At 47.3% G+C, this 22,835-nt stretch overlaps 2 protein-coding genes and 1 long non-coding RNA gene across 3 annotated transcripts in view; 2 read left to right on the forward strand and 1 right to left on the reverse strand.

Moving 5' to 3' along the window:
• QPCTL (glutaminyl-peptide cyclotransferase like) overlaps window positions 1–22,835 on the forward strand; it is a 222,017-nt gene that overhangs the window by 86,215 nt on the left and 112,967 nt on the right. The gene's annotated exons all lie outside the window — the stretch shown is intronic.
• LOC309537030 lies at window positions 5–2,622 on the reverse strand. The gene is made up of 3 exons (XR_014221772.1): window positions 1,830–2,622; window positions 985–1,499; window positions 5–110 (listed from the first exon to the last, which is right to left on the reverse strand). It is a non-coding gene; the product is annotated as an uncharacterized lncRNA (long non-coding RNA).
• Window positions 8,713–22,835, forward strand: part of SYMPK (symplekin scaffold protein) — a 271,438-nt gene continuing 257,315 nt past the window's right edge. Inside the window, exon 1 of the mRNA XM_082230948.1 lies at window positions 8,713–8,727. The gene's annotated coding sequence lies outside the window, so the exon portion shown is untranslated. The remainder of the gene's footprint in view (window positions 8,728–22,835) is intronic.

Consider the following 22,835-nt stretch of genomic DNA (forward strand, 5'->3'; position numbering starts at 1 on the left):
ACCAGGGTACCTTCAGAGGCAGGGGAGGAGAAGGACTGATGGTCTCTGTGCCTCTTAGGCGCATGACTGAATGTTTTGGCACTTGCCTGCTAAACCAGAGGCGAGGAAACCTTTTTTAAAAAAATATTTTTATTGCTACAACAAGAAAAAAGGAAAAAACACACACAAATACCAAATCACACACAAGAATAACCACAGACACACAATTTTCTCAGCAAACAACAGAACATGCACTGGTCTCAACACTAAAGACCCAACCTCCAGTCTATTCCATATTTCAATTTCATATTACTTATTGCCAATACACACTTTTATCATAATTAAACTTATTCTTAATAAATCTAATTTCTTATATCTACCTTGCAACTATTACTGAACTTCCTTGAATGCTGCAACAGAATTTAAACTACTATATTTATTTTTCAGGTATTCCTTGAAAACCTCCCATTCTGAAATAAATTCCTGTTTTGATTTATTCTTTATTTTTTCTGATAGACCATCTAATTTGGCATATTCTGTCAGCTTTTGGATCCAATCTTGTATAGAGGGGATTTCATTACTCTTCCATTTTGCTGCGATCAAAACTCTTGCTGCCGCCATCACATATAAAAAGATACCCTTCCTCTTTTGTGGAATATCCAGATCTGTTATTCCCAGGAGGTAGGCCTCTGGTTTTTTATTGAAAGAGATCTTTAGCATTTTTTGCAGTTCTGCATGGATACTCTCCCAGAATACTTGTATTTTCCTACATATCCACCACATATGGTAGAAAGTTCCTGAGTCTCTGCATCTCCAACAATTACTTGACACATTTTTATACATTTTTGAAAGTTTCCATGGTGTTAGATACCATCGATGTTGTATTTTTTGAAAGTTCTCTCTAATTGCGTAACAATTTGTGAATTTCCAATTGATCTTCCATAAGTTTTCCCATTGGGCCATGGTTATTGAATGGCCAAAATCCTGGATTTTGGCAGGGGAAACCTTTCTAGTGCCAGGGGAACATTGATATGGATGGGCTTTTCCTCCACTGTTGACATCCATCCTCCATGGATCAGTCTGATTCTCTTTCGAAGTTGGTAGCGACCGCTGTTTTCCTGTGGGAGAGAGTTCCGCAGTTTAACTCCATGAAGATGTGCTTTCTTTTATCTGCCCCGAATCTTCCAACATTCAGCTTCGCTGGGTTGCTCATGAGTTCTGGTCTTACGAAAGAGGGAGAAAACATTTTCTCTGTCCAATTTCCCCGTGCCCTGCACAATCTCACAAATTTCTTACCATATCGCCTCTTACGCACCTTTTCTCTCAGTGAAAAAGTCCCAAATGCTGGGATCTTTCCTCACAGGAGAGCCTCAAAAAAGTATTGACCGTTTTGGTTTCCCTTTTTCGTACCTTTTCCAACTCTACGACATCCTTTTCCTCGAGGTGAGGTGACCTCGCCAATAAATCTTGAGATGCCCGTCTTGAGAAATTCCGGTTAAAAGCCTTCTCAGTTTCTCCCCCTGTAATTGCAACATTGCTGGTATTCACCCAGGTTCATATATATTTCAAAATATATTTTAGCAATACACTAGGTTTCGAATTTGGGAACAGTTTCAAAACCTGCCTCACGTTTATACACACACACATATTAATTTTTTAACATAATTTCCAACAGTCATTTAACATAACTTCTTATCTTATACAATATTTTATATTTCCATCAACAACCTCTGAAGATTTCCCGTTCTTTATCACTTATTCTCCATTTCTCAATTTCTCCATTACTCTTAATTATCATTAATAATTCTCTTCATAGTCTTCCTTGCAATATTTCATATAATCCTCCTTACACAACTTCTCGCAGTCCTACTAGCGTAATCTGTTGGTTACAATTGCTTTTCAGATATTTACTCCAGTCTTCTAAGAATCTCTGGTCCCGCAGGTTTCGAATCCTCCCTGTTAGTTTATCCAATTCTGCATCGTCCGTTAATTTCATTTGCCATTCTTCTTTCGTTGGTAATTCTTCTTGCTTCCATTTTTGTGCCAATAGTATTCTTGCTGCCAAAAACCTGCCTCAAGACTTTTGCCTGTCCTGAATCCTTGCAGACAGCTAACCCCTTCTGCCCCAAATTATTCGCCCCCCTGGTTCCCCATCCGTCTCCCTGTCCAAAAACGGAGTGGGGAAGGAGATTGGGAAAAGGCTAGGAGAGGGCAGAGGCCTTGTTTGCCTAGGCCAGAAAGATGCCACAACATCCATCGCCATGGCAACCGCTATGGCCTGCAGTGTGGCTGATGCTCGTAGCCATAGGAATGGGGCAGCGGGGGAGAGATGTATAGGATTTGGGTGTGGGGTCCCAGGCACAGTAGATGGAGGGTGAGACCCTGTCATTGGAAAGGGAGAAGGAAGGAGGAGTGTTGAAATGATGAAGGGAAAAAAGAGGAGCTCTGAATCCAACTTGGACTTAGCCGTTCTCACAGCCTCCAATGTTTCCCCGATGAAAATAGGGACGCCCTATTCCGTAATCATAATATTAACAATAATTTTATTATTTATACCCCAGCCATCTCACTGGGTTGCCGCAGCCACTCTGAGTGGCTTCCAACATACAGTGATACCTCAGGTTACATACGCTTCAGGTTACAGACTCTGCTAACCCAAAAATAGTGCTTCAGGTTAAGAACTTTGCTTCTGGACGAGAACAGAAATCGTGCTCCGGCGCCGCGGCAGCAGCAGGAGGCCCCATTAGCTAAAGTGGTGCTTCAGGTTAAGAACAGTTTCAGGTTAAGTACGGACCTCCGGAACGAATTAAGTACTTAACCCGAGGTACCACTGTATATAAAAACATAATAAAACATTAAACATTAAAAACGTCCCTATATAAGGCTGCCTTCAGATGTCTTCTACATGTTGTATAGCTACTGTTATGTACTGAAGTTCTCACCCTGGGCCAGCAGGAGGATACTGTAGATAGTTTTCACTCAGGTCCACATATGCAAAAAAGGAATTGAAAGTGACGTTCAGTGATTGGCTAGTTACAGAAAGTTGTTACTGTTGCGTTGTAGTGGAGCTCTATATAAGCAGGCTGGCTGAACACTTCAGTTCGGTTCTGTTCAGGCCTGTGAATAAACAAGAGCTGTTTGGAGAATTGCTGTGTCGTCTGATATGTTCACCCACAACTTAACAGTTACTTTTCTCTTTAGCAGGGCATTCTTGGATCAAATCAGAAACCAGGACGGCTTCTGTAAATCCGGGACTGTCCCTGGAAAATAGGGACACTTGGAGGTTTTGTGTTCTCGTTTTCCGAACTGAGTCTGAATTACTGGGACTCAGGTTTGCAAGCCGTACCCTATAAGTGTCTAGGAAGCCAGCTTTTTCTGCTGCTGAGAGGCTCCGTGGTGATGAAGAGGCAGTCAGCGCATGCTCAGAAAAGCTCTCGGTTTCCTGAAAAAGTGTGTATTTGTTCAAAACCAGGGCAGCCTAGTTTGTTGGGCCAAGACTGAGGAGACAGAGGCTCGAATTCCCACAAAGCCAGGAAGCTGGCTTTGAGACAGTCACACAAGGCTCTGGTTGTGAGGTTAGAAGCAGGGGATAATTAGGTCAACTGCCCAAGCGCCTTGTAGGAAGTCTAGGAAGTCAATGTAATATTCCTCCAAGAAGTTCAGAACTCCATATATTGGGGATGGGGGTGGATATTCCTTTCCCAACCCCTTACAACCAATGATGCAATTATAGGAACATAAGGAAGGTATTTGAAGGACGCTGGTGGCACTGTGGGTTAAACCACAGAGCCTAGGACTTGCCGATCAGAAGGTCAGCGGTTCGAATCCCCGCGACGGGATGAGCTCCTGTTGCTCAGTCCCTCCTGCTGCCAACGTAGCAGTTCGAAAGCACGTCAAAGTGCAAGTAGATAAATAGGTACCACTCCGGCGGGAAGGTAAACGGCGTTTCCGTGCGCTGCTCTGGTTTGCCAGAAGCGGCTTAGTCATGCTGGCCACATGATCCGGAAGCTGTACGCCGGCTCCCTCGGCTAGTAAAGCGAGATGAGCACCGCAACCCCAGAGTTGGCCACAACTGGACCTAATGGTCAGGGGTACCTTTACCTTTACCTTTAAGGAAGGTATTTAAAGCTCATCACTATACCAAAAGAATATTGGGAACTGTAGTTTACCCCTCACTGGCTTACAATTCCCAGAGCTCTTAAACTATGTTTCCCAGGGTTCTTTGGGGGAAATTGTGTGTTTTAAATGTGCTTTATACAGCTCACATTTAAAGTGCAGGGCCTCCCCCCAAAGAATCCCAAGCACCGTAGTTTACCCCTCGCAGAGTTATAATTCTCAGCATGTGTAAAACTACAGTTCCCAAGATTCTCAGAGGGACGTCGTGTGCACTTTGTACCTATGGTGTGTGTAACGCAGCAAGTCAGGCCACTGGCCATCTAGTTCAGTCTTGTCAACACTGACCGGCCGTGGTTCTCCATGGCTTCAGCCGTAGCAAACTATGGCAAGTTCTTTAAGAAATGGGAGTGCCTGATCACTTCATCTGTCGCCTGAGAAATCTCTATGTGGGACAAGAAGCTACAGTTAGAACTGGATATGGAACAACTGATTGGTTCAAAATTGGGAAAGGAGTACGACAAGGCTGTATACTGTCTCCCTGCTTATTTAACTTATATGCAGAATTCATCATGCGAAAGGCTGGGCTGGATGAATCCCAAGCCAGAATTAAGATCGCTGGAAGAAATATCAACAACCTCAGATATGCAGATGACACAACGTTGATGGCAGAAAGTGAGGAGGAATTAAAGAACCTTTTATCGAAGGTAAAAAAGGAGAGCGCAAAATATGGTCTGAAACTCAACATCAAAAAAACGAAGATCATGGCCACTTGTCCCATCACCTCCTGGCAAATAGAAGGGGAAGAAATGGAGGCAGTGAGAGATTTTACTTTCTTGGGCTCCATGATCACTGCAGATGGTGACAGCACTCACGAAATTAAAAGACGCCTGCTCCTTGGGAGAAAAGCAATGACAAACCTAGACAGCATCTTAAAAAGCAGAGACATCACTTTGCCAGCAAAGGACCGTATAGTTAAAGCTATGGTTTTCCCAGTAGTGACGTATGGAAGTGAGAGCTGGACCATAAAGAAGGCTGATCGCCGAAGAATTGATGCTTTTGAATTCTGGTGCTGGAGGAGACTCTTGAGAGTCCCATGGACTGCAAGAAGATCAAACCTATGCATTCTGAAGGAAATCAGCCCTGAGTGCTCACTGGAAGGACAGATCGTGAAGCTGAGGCTCCAAGATGTTGGGAAAGATGGAGGGCACAAGGAGAAGGGGACGACAGAGGACGAGATGGTTGGACAGTGTTCTCGAAGCTGCCAGCATGAGTTTGACCAAACTGCGGGGGGCAGTGGAAGACAGGAGTGCCTGGCGTGCTCTGGTCCAGGGGGTCATGAAGACGCGGAAACGACTAAACAACAACAACAACACCAGGAGCCTCTGGCAGGATTCAAACTCGGGACCTTTTGCACGCAAGGCAGATTCTCTGTCGCTGAGTCGCAGTCTTTCCCCAGCCAGGGCAGGTCTTTGGGGAGACATCCAGGCCTTCGACTCCGAAAGATGAGCAGGAACGTCCCTGCAAAACCACCGTGAGAAGAGTCTCAAATCACCGAAGCCCATCATCCTACCGACAACGCTTTTGGTAGGGCAGGGCATGGTGAAAAGCAGAGGAGCTGTGTCAGAAAAAGAAGCTGGCAACCCTAGCTGCTTAATGGAGCCCCAGCTCTGAAGCTACATCCATCACCTGGCATTGAAAGTGTTTGCAACCTGGCCCAGCAGGTATTGCTGTTGCTAAGCAACCAGCCTCCCCTCCGGGTACCACAAGAGAGACTCCCAATTGGCGGCCGAGACCAAAACACAGTCGCAGATGCCAACTTTTCCTTGCTGTGCCGTTTTCTCAAAGCGCCACTAGAGAGCACCAAAGTCCTTTATCTTAGCTGGTTGGGTTAGTGTGGGGCGGTTGGGAAGAAGAAATTTGGGTAGAATTTTGTTCAGATATCATCTCTACGCCCTTCTCTTCTTCATATGCTCCTTGCAAAAACAGACACCTACAGCTGGTCTTTAAATAACCCCGAAATCATGTAAACCTTCCGTTTTTAAAGTCTTATCTTCTGGGGCCGGAACTGGGGCGGAGGGGGTGGAATAGGAGATCGTTTTAGGAACGGCTGATAAATGTGCTTTGTAGCATATCCATATGCCTGTTCTCTTTCGGATTTTGAATTAAAATAAGACTGCGCCTGTTAAGTTCATATTTCGGAGGAGGAGAGGGAATCCTAGCATTTAGCTCAGGAGGGAGATTCCCAAAAATTTAAGAAGATTTGAGTTACGGAGAGTAAGAGGCTTAAAAAAGGCTTGCCTCGATATACAAGCTAGGTCAAATTTGCCAACCTGCGGACCTCCAGATGTTTTGTTTTTTATTGAATTTGTAGTCCGCCCTTCATTCGCACATCTCAGGTCCGAGGACTACAACTCCCATCAGCCCCAGCCATATTGATTTGCAGGGAGGAAACTTAAAATCGTTTGCAATGGTCCAAAGCAAGTTTCTTATCATCCACCTATATCTCCCTTTCCATCTCAAATGAGGACTTTGGGCAGAGGATGAAATACACGTTAGGAAAGGGATTAAAAGAAAACTTGCCGAAGATCCTGACGCTATTTTACAAATCTATGGTGTGACCGTGTTTGGAATACCATGCATATCACATTGGCCTAGGACCCTCGTACCTATGGGACTGCCTCTCCTGGTATGTCCCACAGAGGAACTTACGCTCTTCAAACAAAAACATCTTGGAGGTCCCGGGCCACAGGGAGGTTAGGCTGGCCTCAACCAGAGCCAGGGCTTTTTCGGCTGTGGCCCCAATCTGGTAGAACGCTCTGTCACAAGAGACTAGGGCCCTGCGGGACTTGACATCTTTCCGCAGGGCCTGCAAGACAGAGCTGTTCCACCAGGCCTTTGGCCAGGACGCAGCCTGACTCCCTCCTTTGGTAATCCTCACAGAACTCTAGCCCAATGGTTGCCATTAATTTGATTGGAATTAATTTTATAATGAAATGATTTTAGAATGTTTTATCATTTTAGTGTTGTTAGCCGCTCTGAGCCCGGCTTCAGCTGGGGAGGGCAGGATATAAATTATTATTATTATTATTATTATTATTATTATTATTATTATTATTATTATTATTATTAGTCCTGGTTGCCTTGCCTCAAAAAGGATATCCCAGAGTTGGAAAAGGTTCAGAAAAGGGCCGCTGAAGGAATCAAGCAGGTGGAGGGGTGACCCTATGAGGAATGGTTGAAGCATTTGGGACCTTTTCGTTTGGAGAAAAGGCAAGCAAGGGGCAAGACGATAAGCAGAGATGTAACAGAAGCCAGATAGGTGGGGTATACTGATGATGATGATGATGATGATGATGATGATAATAATAATAATAATAATAATAATAATAATAATAATAATAATAATAATTTATTATTTATACCCCGCACATCTGGCTGGGTTTCCTCAGCCACTCTGGGCGGCTTCCAACACAATATTAAAATACAGTAACGCATCAAACATTAAAAGCTTCCCTAAACAGATGTCATCTAAAAGTCTGGTGGTAGCTCTCTCTGACATCTGGTGGGAGGGCGTTCCGCAGGGCGAGTGCCACTACCGAGAAGGCCCTCTGCCTGGTTTTCTGTAATTTGGCTTCTCGCAGTGAGGGAACCGCCAGAAGGCCCTTGGAGCTGGACCTCAGTGTCTGGGCAGAACGATGGGGGTGGAGACACTCCTTCAGGTATACTGGGCCTTTGAGGCCATTTAGGGCTTTCAAGGTCAGCACCAACACTTTGAATTGTGCTCAGAAACATACTGGGAGCCAATGCAGGTCTTTCAAGACTGGTGTTATGTGGTCCCAGCGGCCACTCCCAGTCACCAGTCTAGCTGCCGCATTCTGGATTAGTTGTAGTTTCCGGATCACCTTCAAACGTAGCCCCACATAGAGCGCATTGCAGTAGTCCAAGCGGGAGATAACCAGAGCATGCAGCACTCTGGTGAGACAGTCTGTGGGCAGATAGGGTCTCAGCCTGCGTACCAGATGGAGCTGGTAGACAGCCGCCCTGGACACAGAATTGACCTGCACCTCCATGGACAGCTGTGAGTCCAAAATGACTCCCAGGCTGCGCACCTGGTCCTTCAGGGGCACAGTTACCCCATTCAGGACCAGGGAGTCCTCCACACCCGCCCGTCTCCTGTCCCCCAAAAACATGATGATGATGATGATGATGATGATGATGATGATGACTTGGAAAAAGAGGATAGAGGAAAGTTTCTCTCCCTCTTTCATAACACTAGAATGTGCGGACATTCAATGAAGTTGAACACTGGAAGATTCAGGACAGATGAAACTTTTCCCAGGCAGCACCTAGTTAGACTGTGGAACTCCCTCCCACAAGAATCAGTGAGGGCCCACCAGCTTCAAAAGAGAGTTAGACAACTTGAGCAATGGCCGTGAACCTGGGCAGCTTTAAAAGAGGGTTAGGCAGAGAAGGATTATATGATTGCAGCCCTTGCCAGGGAGATGGCTGTGGGGCAGGCGATGGGGGGCAGAGGGCGGGCGAGGTACCGCACCCGTCCTCCTGTTCGCGTTTCGATATTGTCTCATCCTAAGCAGCCCTGAAATAAAATGGCACAGCTGCGGCTCGGAGGCCCTTCCTCGGTTCCCTCTCCCCTTTCCTGTCCAAATCCATCCGCCTCCCCTAAGCCCGGCCTGCATCCCGTTGCCATGGCAACGCGGTCCAGATGAAAACCCTCCAGTCTCCTTGAGGAGAAGGCTGCTGGAATGTGAAGGAAGGTGAGAAAAGGAGAGACAGAGATGGAGGGAGGGAGGGAGAAAGAAGAGGCTTTCTGGGGCGTTTCACCAGGAAGGCCTAATCCACGCCACATCTTCCTGTGGGTTTCGGCAACAGAGCCCGACTCTGCTTCTGGGGTGCCATTAAAAGGGTCCCACTCAGTCTGTTTTGGTACTTGAGGCCGGAAACCTAAATTCTACCCCTCACTAACACAAAACACAAATATAACATGGGTCTATCCACACTCTGTCTAAAGCAGTATCGTACCACTTTAAACAGTCGTGGCTTCTTTTCCCTGCCCCCCCCAAAGAATCCTGGGAACTATAGATTGTTAAGGGTGTTTGCAAGGAGATTAGACGCGGGTGGTGCTGTGGGTTAAACCACAGAGCCTAGGGCTTGCCGATCAGAAGGTCGGCGGTTCGAATCCCCATGACGGGGTGAGCTCCCGTTGCTCGGTCCCTGCTCCTGCCAACCTAGCAGTTCGAAAGCACGTCAAAGTGCAAGTAGATAAATAGGTACCACTCCAGCGGGAAGGTAAACGGCGTTTCCGTGCACTGCTCTGGTTCGCCAGAAGCGGCTTAGTCATGCTGGCCACATGACCCGGAAGCTGTATGCCGGCTCCCTCGGCCAGTAAAGCAAGATGAGTGCCGCAACCCCAGAGTCGGCCATGACTGGACCAAATGGTATGGGGTCCCTTTACCCTTTACCTAGATATTTTGGCTATTTAAGGAGCATCATTGTTTGTTTGCAGAGAGATTAGATGAGAAGTCTGCAATCTTTTGGGGAAGAGAGTTTTGATGTGCAAGACCCCCCAGTCGGCTGTAATTGTGCAACCTAAATTTGTGGTTTGATCCCATAGGGGATTGAATCCCACCAGAAAAATAGCGAGAGAGCCTGGAATCGCCCCAAGGATTATTCAATATCCGCTGTTACACAGACAGGGAATGTGAAGTTAGGACAAGGGAACATGAGAAGTCTCGAAGGGTGCTACCGCTGCATTAATGGATTTCAAAGCTACTCAGGGTGAGACGAGGTAAAAAAAATTAACCATTATTTGCGTCTTTTTTTAAGGGGGGGCATTTTGGGAGTTATTAAATGTTAATACCGTATTTTTTGCTCTAGAAGACTCACTTTTTCCCTCCTAAAAAGTAAGGGGAAACATGTGTGTATCTTATGGAGCGAATGCAGGCTGCGCAGCTATCCCTGAAGCCAGAACAGCAAGAGGGATCGCTGCTTTTGCTGCACAGCGATCCCTCTTGTTGTTCTGGCTTCTGAGATTCAGATTATTTTTTTCTTGTTTTCCTCCTCCAAAAACTAGGTGCGTCTTATGGTCTGGTGCGTCTTATAGAGCGAAAAATACGGTATTTTGCTAGGCTTGATGGGGGAGGATATTAAGAAAGTCGACCAAAGATTATTCATGTATGCCACGACTGTTGTTAGAATTTTGATAGCCCCAAAATGGAAAACACAGGAATTACCAACCGTGAAGGAGTGGCAGACGGAGATGGTCGAATATGTGGAATTAACTGACCCACAGGATTCGCAATCAGGAGGAAACAAAGTTCTGAAAAGAATGGAGTAAATTTATGGGCTATAGAATCATAGAATCATAGAGTTGGAAGAGACCACAAGGGCCATCGAGTCCAACCCCCTACCAAGCAGGAAACACCATCAGAGCACTCCTGACATATGGTTGTCAAGCCTCTGCTTAAAGACTTCCAAAGGAGGAGACTCCACCACACTCCTTGGCAGCAAACTCCACTGTCGAACAGCTCTTACTGTCAGGAAGTTCTTCCTAATGTTTGGGTGGAATCTTCTTTCTTGTAGTTTGGATCCATTGCTCCGTGTCCGCTTCTCTGGAGCAGCAGAAAACAACCTTTCTCCCTCCTCTATGTGACATCCTTTTCTATATTTGAACATGGCTATCATATCACCCCTTAACCTCCTCTTCTCCAGGCTAAACATGCCCAGCTCCCTTAGCCGTTCCTCACAAGGCATCGTTTCCAGGCCTTTGACCATTTTGGTTGCCCTCCTCTGGACACGTTCCAGTTTGTCAGTGTCCTTCTTGAATTGTGGTGCCCAGAACTGGACACAGTACTCCAGGTGAGGTCTGACCAGAGCAGGGGTATATAAGTGAGAACTGTAGAAATCAGAAGACGTTAGCAGGGTTGAAATAAATCTTATGCCATGGACTAGATATTAGAGTGGTACCTCAGGTTAAGTACTTAATTCGTTCCAGAGGTCCGTTCTTAAGCTGAAACTCTTCTTAACCTGAAGCACCACTTTAGCTAATGGGGCCTCCCGTTGCTGCCGTGCCGCCGGAGCACGATTTCTGTTCTCATCCTGAAGCAAAGTTCTTAACCTGAAGCACTATTTCTGGGTTAGCGGAGTCTGTAACCTGAGGCGTATGTAACCTGAAGTGTATGTAACCCGAGGTACCACTGTACTAAGGAACTGTGGATTAGAGACTAGAATAAGGACACCTGATGAAGGGAGAGAGGGAAGTCAAGGCTCCGCAGAACGGGAAGAAAGATAGATATAAAAGGATATGAATTATCAGTGTATTTTGTTTGTGTGTATGAAATGAAAACCTAATAAGCCAGCACCGTCCGTTAAGAGTTTGGGTGTAATCTTCGACACCTCCCTTTCCATGGAGGCGCAGATTGCAGCTATAACAAAGGCGGCATTTTCCATCTCCGCCAAGCTAAGCAGTTGGTTCCTTACCTCTCTCGCCCTGACCTAGCCACTGTGATCCACGTGACGGTCACCCCCAGACTTGATTATTGTAACTCCCTCTATGTGGGGCTGCCCTTGAGACTGACCCAGAAACTCCAGCGGGTGCAGAATGCCGCAGCGAGACTCCTTACGGGGTCTTCGCTGCGGGATCACATTCATCCGGTGCTATACCAGCTGCACTGGCTCCCGGTGGCGTACAGGATCAGGTTCAAGGTGCTGGTTTTAACCTTTCAAGCCCTATACGGCCTAGGACCCTCGTACCTACGGGACCGCCTCTCCTGGTATGTCCCACAGAGGAACTTACAGTCTTCAAACAAAAACATCTCGGAGGTCCCAGGCCTCAGAGAGGTTAGGCTGGCCTCAACTAGAGCCAGGGCTTTTTTGACTGCGGCTCCAGTCCGGTGGAACGCTCTGTCACAAGAGACTAGGGCCCTGCGGGACTTGACATTTTTCCGCAGGGCCTGCAAGACAGAGCTGTTCCACCAGGCCTTTGGCCAGGGCACAGCCAGACTCCCTCCCTCGGCAATCTTCGCGGAGCTCTGGCCCAATGGTTGCCAGTGGCTTGATTTGAATTAATTTTATAATGAATGATTTTAGAGTGTTGTTTGTGTTGTACTTTTGTACTGTTTTATTGTTGTTAGCCGCCCTGAGCCCGGCTTTGGCTGGGGAGGGCGGGATATAAATAAATTATTATTATTATTATTATTATTATTATTATTATTATTATTAAAAACATAAAAAACCAGCCAGGTATACTGTCCCATTGCAACAGAGAGTACCAGTTGCTGGAAAGCACAAGAGAGGAGTGGTACCCTGCAGACATCTGTTTGGCCATGTGAAAACAGGACTAGATGGGCCTTTGGTTGGATCCAGCAGGACTCTGTTGATGTTCTTCTGCTACTGCCTACTCCTGTTCTGGCTGGAGCGAGTTCCCCGCCTCACCCCCTCGCACGTACCGTCCTCTCCGGGGACACCTTAGTGAATAATTCAGGGGCTCCGGCTGGTTTCTGACACTACAGCATCTTCTCCCTCGATGGGGCTTGTCATGTCCAATTCTGTCTCCGAGCCTCTTCTGACGGAGGCCTGGTGCGACCTCGTTCCCCCGCCCAGCGAGAAAAGTGGGAGGGGGCGCTGCTTCGTCTGTGGCAGGACTTACCAGACCCTGGACCCGCGTGGCACAGACAACACACTGGTGGGAGCATGTTGACGGCACCGAGAACATCTGGAGCATGGGTCCAAGTCACCGGCTTACAGCAGAGGGGACTGGGTTGGTGGCGAAATGCAAAAAGGCCGGACCACAATTTCATCCTTGGATACAGTCCAAAAGCAAGCGGAAAGCTATGCAGCTACAAATACCGTATTTTTCGCTCTATAAGATGCACCAGACCACAAGACGCACCTAGTTTTTGGAGGAGGAAAACAAGAAAAAAAATAATTCTGAATCTCAGAAGCCAGAACAGCAAGAGAGATCGCTGCGCAGTGAAAGCAGCGATCCCTCTTGCTGTTCTGGCTTCAGGGATAGCTGCGCAGCCTGCATTCGCTCCATAAGACGCACACACATTTCCCCTTACTTTTTAGGAGGGAAAAAGTGAGTCTTCTAGAGCAAAAAATACGGTATTGACATTTAATCTATGAATCCGTTAGACTGCCAAAGTGAAACAGCCTACTAAAATGTGACACACCCCAGGTTTGTTTGTGTTTTAAGGCTATATATCAGGCTTCCTCAAACTTGGCCCTCCAGCCGTTTTGGGACTACAACTCCCATCATCCCTAGCTAACAGGACCAGTGGTCAGGGATGATGGGAACTGTAGTCCCCACACAGCTGGAGGGCCGAGTTTGGGGATGCCTGCTCTATATCCTTCTGCTGTCTGGGAGATATATCTTACAAAAAGTACGTTCATCCTTGGCTACCACTAGTCACATCAAGAACCAGGGTGACGTGGTGGTTCGGACAACGGCCAGCTCTGAAATCCACCGGCTCTGTGGGTGACTGTGGGTCCGTGTCTCTCAAGCATAACCTTTTCCACAGGGCTGTTGTGTGGATAAAGCTGGAGATTCAAGGGGAGGGAGAGAAAATAATATCACCCTGAGCTCCTTGGTTTTTCTCCCATCGAGGTTACGATCTTTTTCGCTTATTTCCCATATAATATATGCCACCTTCGCCGCATCAAGCAGTTGGTCCTTTACCTTTCCCGCCTTGACCTGGCCACAGTGATCCATGCGACGGTCACCTCCAGGCTTGACTACTGTAATTCGCTCTACGCGGGGCTGCCTTTGAAGCTGTCCCAGAAACTCCAGCGGGTGCAGAATGCAGCAGCGAGGCTCCTCACGGGGTCTCTGCCATGGGAGCATATTCACCCGGTGCTTTTCCAGCTGCACTGGCTCCCGGTGGAGTACAGGGTCAGATTTAAGGTGCTGGTTTTGACCTTTAAAGCCCTTCACGGCCTAGGACACTCGTACCTACGGGACCGCCTCACCCGGTATGCCCCACAGAGGACCTTAAGATCCATAAATAGCAACACCCTAGTGGTCCCGGGCCCTAAGGAAGTCAGATTAGCCTCAACCAGAGCCAGGGCCTTTTCAGTGATGGCTCCGGTCTGGTGGAACGCTCTGCTTAATGAGACCAGGACCCTGCAGGATCTGATTTCTTTCCGCAGGGCCCGTAAGACAGAGTTGTTCCGCCTGGCCTTTGGCTTGGAGCCAATTTGATTCCCTCCCCCTCTTTCTTTTTCCTTTCTCCTCCTGTGATGAGGCTACATTTTAATATTTTAATGTTTCGATATTTTAATGTTGTGTTTTAATTTTGTTTTTAAGTTGTATTCATTCAATTTGTTTTTATTATTGCTTGTTAGCCGCCCTGAGCCTGGCTTTGGCTGGGGAGGGTGAGGTATAAATAAAAATTTTTATTATTATTATATTGTAAATGCCATTGATAAAATATCAAGGCCAATGGAAGCTCCATTGCTAGAGGCTGTGTACTTCTGATTTTTAGTGGTAGGCAACAAGGTTGTGAAGCCTGGGAGGAATGGGCCAGCGGAACCGCCAAGGTCCATACAAGGAGGACGTTTATGGTCTTCTGTCTGTGTGCAACATTACAAATCCTGTAGGTGTTGTCAACTAACACAAGTTGTCACAAGAACACAGCTGGAGGATGCACTCTTGCCAGACACATGTTGTGGCTTCAGGTGAGACAAGTGGGATGTAACGAATGGGGGTGCGATGGTGCGGTGTGGAGCTGGGGGGTGATGGGTGGCAGAGCTGACAGGCACCCTAACACTGGCATAGGCAAACTCCAGCCTTCCAGATGTTTGGGACTACAATTCCCATCATCCCTAGTTAACAGGACCTGTGAACAGTGGTACCTTGGGTTACAGGCGCTTCAGGTTACATGCGCTTCAGGTTACTGACTCTGCTAACCCAGAAATAGTACCTCGGGTTAAGAACTTTGCTTCAGGATGAGAACAGAAATCGTGCTCTGGGGGCGCGGTGGCAGCGGGAGGCCCCATTAGCTAAAGTTGTGCTTCAGGTTAAGAAAAGTTTCAGGTTAAGAACGGACCTACGGAACGAATTAAGTACCGTATTTTTCACTCTATAAGATGCACCAGACCACAAGACGCACCTAGTTTTTGGAGGAGGAAAACAAGAAAAAATATATTCTGAATCTCAGAAGCCAGAACAGCAAGAGGGACCACTGCACAGCAATCCTTCTTGCTGTTCTGGCTTCTGGGATAGCTGCGCAGCCTGCATTCGCTCCATAAGATGTGCGAACATTTCCCTTTACTTTTTCGGAGGGAAAAGGTGAGTCTTATAGAGTAAAAAATACGGTACTTAACCCGAGGTGCCACTGTAATAATAAATCTTTATTGTCACTACACCACCTGTGTGCAGTGAAATTAAATGATGGGATTGTAGTCCCGAAACATCTGGAGGGCCGGAGTTTGCCTATGCCTGCCCAAACAGGTAGACCTGTCGTCCAAGCATGGCCTTAAGTCATAAAAACAATCGTAGAGTTGGAAGGGACCCCTTGTGGTCATCTAGTCCAACCCCCCCTGCAATGCAGGAATCTCAGCTAAAGCATCCCTGACAGATGGCCCTGCCAAGCGGCTCTTACCGTCAGAAAGTTCTTCCTGATGTGTGTATGCAGAGGATACCTGGCACGCAACCCACACTTTGCAAATACACCTGTACAGGTAGGTGGATGTAAGCATGAGAGGGGATCAACACTGTGCAGGTTTTGATTCTGAAGTTGCAAATTCCCCCTGCCTACATATATGCAACCATGTTATATTTTTTCCTCCCGATCCATTACCTTTTAAGCTAGAATTAAAACAGTCGGCGTTCAATAAATGGGGAGTTTGCTTGTAGAAAGATTCCTTCTGCCAGCAGCGAACGGGGAGACAGAGGTAGCAGGAACAGTGGCGACACAATTAAATCCTATACTATATATTCATAGGACAGCCAGTTTCCTGAAAAACCATCATTTTGATAGGCATGCATTTTTTAAAAAAGTTATTTAAATTGGACTATTAAAGGTAAAGGTAAAGGTACCCCTGCCCGAGCGGGCCAGTCTTGACAGACTCTGGGGTTTGTGCGCCCATCTCACATCTATTGGCCGGGGGCCAGCGCTGTCCGGGGACACTTCCGGGTCACGTGGCCAGCGTGACATCGCTGCTCTGGCGAGCCAGAGCCGCACACGGAACGCCGTTTACCTTCCCGCTGGTAAGCGGTACCTATTTATCTACTTGCCCCCGGGGGTGCTTTCGAGCTGCTAGGTGGGCAGGCGCTGGGACCGAGCAGCGGGAGCGCACCCCGCCGCGGGGATTCGAACCGCCGACCTTTCGATCGGCAAGCCCTAGGCGCTGAGGCTTTAGCCGGGAAACAGACACATATTAAGGGGTTGAAGGAAAAATCTGTTCATTTGGATTTGACATTCAAATTGATACCCCAAAATATTTTTTGAGATTTTGATTCTGTTTTGAGATTTCCAAGCATGACAATTTAAAATTTGGGTTGTTTTTAACTTATACACCCAGCAGTGGTTTATTGCGTCATTTGCCAGTCTCTGGTGCTGAATCCCCATTTTTTCTGTCAGGACAAATCAATTGCACACACCCCTCAAATCCTCTACAGAATGGACTTCTAATATGAATTAATGCAAAATAAAAGTTCTAAGTGGAGGTGTTTAACCAGGGTCCAAATTAGGAACAAAATATAACACGATGCAAGCCCGGAATCTTTGTCCAGAATGAGATAAGGGTGAAATTAATTTCTGCAAGGTTTTGATCACTCGTCAAATTTCCCAATGTCACCATTCGGATGTGGATGTCAGCATTTGATATTTGGACGGGAGAATGAAAAGGTTGACATCAGACTCCGGCCAATGTTTGGACTTAATCTTAAGCATCGATTCAGTCCGATTGCAATTCAGCTGTCCAGTTTGGGCTGCTCCTTGTCAGATGCTGTCAAACACGGACTGCCGCAACATTAAATGTGGAAATCTCTGGGTACCAGGAACACAGCTTGAATGCAAAATAGCCAGCAAGGAATTGCACAGCCAGAAAACATTTGGAGAATATTCACCGTTAAGACTCATAGAGGAGAAACACTGCCTTTATTTGATAACTTAGTCCTGGTTTCCGTGAAGAAATACGTAATACTAAGCCCTAGTATACGTAATACTAGGACGCGGGTGGCGCTATGGGTTAAACCACAGAGCCTAGGGCTTGCTGATCAGAAGGTCAGCGGTTCAAATCCCTGTGACGGGGTGAGCTCCCGTTGCTCAATCCCAGCTCCTGCCAACCTAGCAGTTCGAAAGCACATCAAAGTGCAAGTAGATAAATAGGTACCGCTCCGGTGGGAAGGTAAACGGCGTTTCCATGCGCTGCTCTGGTTCGCCAGAAGCGGCTTAGTCATGCTGGCCACATGACCCGGAAGCTGTACGCCGTCTCCCTCGGCCAATAAAGCGAGATGAGCGCCGCAACCCCAGAGTCAGCCACGACTGGACCTAGTGGTCAGGGGTGCCTTTACCTTTACCTTTAAGCCCCGCAGGTGATTCTGTGTGGGTAATGACTTTGAGGGAAATTGGGTGTGTGTGATGCAGGTTATCAGGTACAATACCGATTTGTGGAAATCAATTAAATTAAGGCGACTTCGATGGGCCTAGCTCTCTCCTGGGTGATTAGAGCGTGAATCAAGTTACTTGGTTAAATCAGAATACATTTTGCATACTCAACAGAACCATTAGCTATTTCTTGCTTTCTTTTATGATATGCTCCTTTTGTTTCTACAGGTGACTCTGCAGACAAGTTGTTTGGGTCTGAAAAAGCAGGGTCAAAATCTCTTCGATAACTATGATCCACAGCAGTTCTGACGAAATTGGAGTTTCTTTGTCCTTAGCTGATGCACCCAAGCATTGGCGCAGGTGCTGTCTTGGGAGGGAGTAGAAATGTCTGCCTTTCTTTATTTTGAAGGAGCACTTAGATGACCAAGTCCTTCTTTTATAAATACTTACATGGGTAATCAAGGGATGTGGGTGGCGCTGTGGGTTAAACCACGGAGCCTAGGACTTGCCAATCAGAAGGTTGGCGGTTCGAATCCCCACGCCGGGGTGAGCTCCCGTTGCTCGGTCCCTGCTCCTGCCCACCTAGCAGTTCGAAAGCACGTCAAAGTGCAAGTAGATAAATAGGTACCGCTCCAGTGGGAAGGTAAATGGTGTTTCCGTGCGCTGCTCTGGTTCGCCAGAAGCGGCTTAGTCATGCTGGCCACATGACCCGGAAGCTGTACGCCGGCTCCCTCGGCCAATAAAGGGAGATGAGTGCCGCAACCCCAGAGTCGGCCACGACTGGACCTAATGGTCAGGGGTGCCTTTACCCTTTACCTTGTATATGGGTAATCAGGGGCATGTCCCCCCCCCCCAACATTGAAATAAATTGATTAACTGGTTGGCTAAATATTGCAATCCTAAAGAATATCACCAGTTCCCTGCTAGATAGAGATCGCTTTGTTCATTATATACTCAGTAGGCCACTGAGTTCTGCAGGAGACTTTTAAGTCCCCAAAATACCAGAAGGCCCTAAAATACCACTCCACTTCCACTGCTCCTGTGCCTACGAAGCATGGGTCTGAGCGGTTTGCCCGGGAAAACCCACTCTATAGTGCCGAATCAGAGCAAAAGTCAGTCTGCTGAAAACCCAACTAACGTTTGCTCCAATTTGGCTGCAAAGATTTTCAGCGGGACAAGTAGAAGTTGGGATGAGCCCTAACTCAGAGCGGGGCTTTCTGCGCAGTGGCCCTGATTTTGCGAAACAGCATCCCTGTTGGCATACAGCAGCCACCTCCTTTTTGCGGGGAAATGGAAAACATTTTCCGTCTTCGTTTCGACAAGCTTTTCCAGCGTGACGGAAAGGTCACTTTTGACTTTGGGTGTTCATTTTGTTATGTTTTGGGTTTTTTTTTTTTAAGGCCTATGTTTACTTGTAGTTTTGTTCTGCTCTGAAAACTATTTTTAGTTGCTTCCATGGTGTGTTTGGCAATCACCTTGAAAGCTACGTGAAAGGCAGTTCGCAAACGAATAAAATAATAAATATCCCATAAAGATCTGTTGGGTTTGGTGAAGCGGGAAGGGGCGTGGGGAGAGAGCGTCAATCTTTTCCCAAGCGGTGAGAGGCTGTAAACGCATGCATAGAATTGTCGAGTTGTAAGGGACCCCCAACGGTCATCTAGTCCAACCCCCTGCAATGTAGGAATTACACTAAGTCTCTCAAGCGCATTTAAAGGACATCTCTCCCCACACACCACAGGAATTCTAGGCATTGTAGCTTGTTTGGGGTTGCTGAGACTAAACAATCGTGCCCATAATTCTTTGAGGGAAAGGCAGTGCTAGAAATGTGTGTTCACGGCCCAAGTGTCAAACTATGACCTTGGAAACTGTGGTTCAAATATGCCACCCAAGCCATGAAGCTCACAGGGTGAGACTTGGGGCCAGTCACAGCCTCTGGACTACCTCGCAGCTTTGTTGTGAGATGGAAAATGAGGCAGGGGGAGGAGGATGGTGTACTGAGCTCCGTAGAGAAACAGCCAGATGCAAATTCTATAAATAAAAGTTATTTACTCCAGTCCCCAGGAAGGCTGCTTCTGATCTCCCCGCCTGCTCTTCATCCATGGTTTTGGTCTACTGCAATGCACTCTACGTGGGGCTGCCTTTGAAGGTGACCCAGAAACTACAACTAATCCAGAATGCGGCAGCTAGACTGGTGACTGGGAGCAGCCGCCAGGACCATGTAACACTGGTCCTGAAAGACCTACATTGGCTCCCAGTACGTTTCCAAGCACAATTCAAAGTGTTGGTGCTGACCTTGAAAGCCTTAAACGTCCTCAAAGGCCCAGTACACCTGAAGGAGCATCTCCACCCCCATCGTTCTGCCCAGACACTGAGATCCAGCGCTGAGGGCCTTCTGGTGGTTCCCTCACTGCGAGAAGCCAAATTACAGGGAACCAGGCAGAGGGCCTTCTCGGTGGTGGTGCCCGCCCTTTGGAACGCCCTCCCATCAGATGTCAAGGAGATAAACAACTATCTGACTTTTAGAAGACATCTGAAGGCAGCCCTGTTTAGGGAAGTTTTTAATGGTTGACATTTTATTGTGCTTTTAATATTCTGTTGGGAGCCGCCCAGAGTGGCTGGGGAAACCCAGTCAGATGGGCGGGGTATTAATATATTATTATTATTATTATTATTATTATTAGCCATAGAACTGAAGTCATTGAGAATCAGCCGCTATCCATGCACTCCTGTCTGGTAAATGCTGCAACATTGGGAACCAGAGTACCCACTGCAACACAGGTGGCTTTTACAGGTTTCCTCTGCGTACCTTGTTGCTATTCGCTTCCTTGAGTTGATGAAAAGTGGTTTACCTAGACTACCGGCCCAGAAGGGGGTTACCTATATTTCCAGGTGGGTGAGCGGTGCCTCTGGTGTTAAGATCTCGGAACGAAAAATGACAGCATGTGTTAATGACAGGAGTCCAGCAATGGTGGGTGGGTGGGTGGCGGGAAGTTGGGGGGACAAGTGAAAGATGAGCCCCTTGTTTGGGTGGGTGTGCGTGCTCCACTGCCCCCCACCCGACACTGCCTGTGGTTGTGGGAGAGGGAGAACACACACACACCTGCAGACAGAACCACAGCATCATGGAATTGTAGACAGAAGGGACTCGAATTGGTCATCTAGTCCAACCCCCGGCAATGAAGGAACCGGATTGGTTGGAGGCTATAACTCTCCAACGCAGTGTTTACTTCTCCATTTCCACCCTCCCATTTCCCTCTAGGATCGTTCTGTGCCAAGAAGCATTGAAGGAATGGGTTTCCAAAACCTAAATCCTGACTGGGCAGTCAGTCTGAAACAGGCCCCAAAATCCTCATTTTTCCTTCTCCAAGGGAGCATTTCTAAAATGCTTTAACTTGAGCTCTTGAGCCAAAACCCAGCTGTATAAACAAGTGCTCAAAGCTCTCTCCTTTATCAGTCCGTGACGGCAATGTATGGCCTTGACTGTTCCAGTGGAGCAGGGATGGCACGTCTGGGTCTTATCTTACATTCTGACCACACTCTGACGCACAGACCTAGTCCGGGAACAGCGCCAGGAGAGTTGGTGACCTTATTACCCCAGTATAAGAGTGCCGGAACAGGAATACCCTTATATGGTGTACAAGAAGAGTACAAGAAGAGGAACACCCTTTTATGGTTAGGAGTACTGGAGCAGGAACATCTGCGATGTCAACCTGCGTGTATAAGCTGACGTGGCTGGATTCCTGGAGAAGGGGGGAGAGGGTGCCTGGAGGATATATATACTGCATGAAATTTCTCATTTCTTTGAACTTGCTGTGAGCTGACCACACAAGTGCCTTCTGCTATCCGGAGAGCAGAATAAACTCTCTGAATCAACCTCGGTGTCATTTGACTTCCTTCCTCCTGTCCGGGAGCAACGCTCACCCAACCAATTGGTAAAGTCCAATAAGGCTACAGCATAGGGTCATGCCTCTAAGTGGGGCTGTGTGCCTGAAACAGGGGCGTTTCAGATCAAAAGTCTGTGTCTTGTTCTAGTTTCATCTTTTGTGAGAAGGCGCCAGGAGCCGAATTTACGTGCCAAAAGTCCCACCTGCATTTTGCTTCTCTTAAGTGTACTCTGTGTGAGTCAGCAATTGCATTTTAAAAAAAGAGAATGTCTTGCAGCATAATTTTGAGTAGCCAATTTCTCTTTTATGGTCGTCATCCTGGTGCCCCTTTGGCTGCTTAATGGCTCAAAAAAAATATCCGGTCTGCACCCAGGTGCCTGGAAAGGGATTTCCTGCTCTAACACACTGCAGTGGCTGTTGCTCTGCTCAGCTATTTCCCCTGGTTTGCGCCCCCCCCCCTCAGTTACAAGGAGCTGTGATAGTGCTGGTGGAAGCCAGATGCTAGAGCACAGGACACCATACTGACCCCTAGTGACAGAATACCGGCATTACAACACCCCCAAAAATATAAGGGAAGCACTTCCACTCTAAAATCCTGCCAGGATTTAAGTTTAGAAATCTGGTCTTGAATCCAGATAAGCAAATTCGTAGACTGATCATAAAACCTCAGAAATTTGGACCTGCTTAGCTGGATTCAGGATGCTGTGTCGCTCCCTTCTCTTTGAAATCTATGCCAGAGGGAACATACAGGATGAAGCGGGAAATCTCACTACACACAAAGGGGTGTGGTGCCCTTCCTCAACTCTGCCCTCTTCCTCCAGATCAAAACGTCTTAAGCCAGCTTTTGCCAAACTTTCCCCCACCCGAATTAAAATTGGAGGCACACTAAGGGGTTTACTTTTAGTGTGTAGATAGGAATGGCCCCATAACCTCGAAGGAGGCGGCCCACTGCATCTCTGCACGAGTCCCTGATAGAAGCGTGCTTCCAGATTAGAAGAAGGAGAAGTCCAGAGAAGTTGCTCACGCAGAGTCCTCTGCTATATCTGCTTGCATCAGTGCATTGGGGTTACTGAATGATGCAAACCAGAGACGCAGCAAAATGACCTGCAGCCCAATAGATGTGTCCCCCAGATCAGCGTCTCACGCTGAGATGCAGCGGACCACCTCCTTAAAGGATAGGCGTCGTCCTGCACTGCATCTCTCACCAAGAGCGATTTGCTCGTTCAATCACACGCTGAGATGCAGTAGAACCACTCGCTTCAAGCAGAGGCTGTGGGAGGGAGGC

This window comes from Podarcis vaucheri (assembly GCF_965113315.1).
Source record: "Podarcis vaucheri genome assembly, chromosome: 7".
Lineage (NCBI taxonomy): Eukaryota > Metazoa > Chordata > Lepidosauria > Squamata > Lacertidae > Podarcis > Podarcis vaucheri.